This window comes from Rhinatrema bivittatum, unplaced genomic scaffold, assembly GCF_901001135.1.
Source record: "Rhinatrema bivittatum unplaced genomic scaffold, aRhiBiv1.1, whole genome shotgun sequence".
NCBI classification, from domain to species: domain Eukaryota; kingdom Metazoa; phylum Chordata; class Amphibia; order Gymnophiona; family Rhinatrematidae; genus Rhinatrema; species Rhinatrema bivittatum.
Window position 1 is genome coordinate 158952 of NW_021820735.1, and position 2197 is coordinate 161148.

Consider the following 2197-nt stretch of genomic DNA (forward strand, 5'->3'; position numbering starts at 1 on the left):
CCCACCCCTGCTCCATCCCCAATACACTGAAAAGCTGGAGACAGCTGATTTTGTTCTTGTTCTTTTTACAAACAGTTTCTATTTACTTGCAGCACAAATTATACAAACTCTTGCTGATTTCAGGATATTGTCCCATCTCTTTGAGGTCTATTTTTTTTTTTTCACCTTGGGTGCTTCCTTGCTAGAAAGCTTCTGAACAAATCTGTAAAGCTCCCATGAGAATCATCTCAGCTGCAGCCACATTCTGTCGTGACGGACCATAGCGCTATGGGATCCGTGGAATATCTGGTTCTTCCTGGGCTGCGGGAAAGTCTATAGGGCCAAAGAGAAAAGATAGAATTCAAAAATGGTGTCGTACCCGAGCCTTCCTGAGTCTAGAAGGGGTCAGAAAGAATTCAACATGGGGAGAAGGGAGCCCTGGGTAGGGTTGTCAACTGGCTCCAGATTTTCAGGACAGGCTGCTCCAGTCCTGGCTTTACCTCCTGGAGAGAGGCTGTGTGCACACCATGCTCCTGAAGCACATATTTTAAAACCTTTATTTTCATATATTTTGTTTACTTAGTTTTATAAGTTTGACATATTTTAGTTCAGTTTGTGTTGAGGCATCAGTCCTCACTTTTATTTACAGTGTATTTCATTTCTTTAGTCTCTTATTCGATTTGTTTGTTTCAGTGGCGTAGCCAGAATTGATTTTTTGGGTGGGCACAAGGTTAACATAGGTGGGCACAAGGCATGCAGGTCTACTAGTTGTTTTCTTACTGATAAATAATGCCATATACTGCACCCTAGAATGGCTTTCTAAGTAGTTTGCAACAGCCATTATGTGTCATGTATGAAACTTTAAAATAATTTACTTCAATTATTTCAAGTATAGAAAACAATCAAATCCAATCATATAATAAAACAAAAATTAATGTATTCTTTCATGAACCATCTTTGCAGAAACCCAGAAATCTTCATAAATGCAATAAAATATAATTAATCATCAGAACAGGTGCAGCGCAAAGCTAGGGCAATTCACATTACAAGTAACATGAAAAAAAAAATTCAAATTCTGGTGTAATCTCAGCAAAAAATAACCCTCCACTGCTATTTTGTGAAGTAACAAACTCTTGCAAAGAGGCATCTGGAACCTTGCCAAACAACCACAGCACTGACTCTCAGGATTTAAACAGCAACCTTATGAAAAAGCAGCAATGCAAATACTACACCAGGCCCTAGAACATTAATACATCACCTACGGGAATAACAGAACAGGCTGGACTACTACTACAGAGAAACTATATGCTAGAAATACTCATTTCTGTCACAAACAGGCAAAACTGAGACCGACCCTTACCTAATATAGAAATAAGAGACTATAAATTAGAAACAGAAACATGTAGATAAAGCCAAAATAGAAAGCCTGAGAAACTAAAATGTCTGAACAGTGGAATACTTAAGAAAGAGCAAAATACAAAAATATAAGAATGCACATTCCCAAAGATGACATATTTAAATTGCTAACATCTCTCTCTCTCTCTCTCTCTCTCTCTCTCTCTCTCTATATATATATATATATTTATTTATTTTTTACCTTTGTTGTCTGATCTTTGTATTTTTCTAATCAGTTGGTCCTGGTCTCTCTTTCCCATTTTTCCCTTGTCGCTCATTTCCTAATTCCTCTTCAGTGTCTTTTCTACTACTGTCTTCTTCCCTTCCACACACACACACATATATACATAAATGCTTTCTCTCACAGACTCCCTCACACACTCAGGCTCTCACTCTCATATGCTCTCCCCCCCCCCCCCCCAGCTCACATTCTCTGCAGACACACATACAAGCTCTCACTTTCTCACCCCTCCCCAGGCTTATATTCTTATGCACACACAGACGCACATCCAGACACCCATTCTCATCCACACACACAAACCCATTCTCACCCACACATACACACATTTAAGGTCCCATTCTCACCCACACATACACACTTTCAAGCACCCATTCTTACCCACATATTCAAGCTTCCATTCTCACCCACACACACAAACCCAGGCTCCCATTCTCACCCATATATATACACATTCAAGCTTCCATCCTCACCCACATATTCAAGCTTCCATTCTCACCCACACATTCAAGCTTCCATCCTCACCCATATATACACACATTCAAGCTTCCAACCTCACCCACATATTCAAGCTTCCAACCTCAC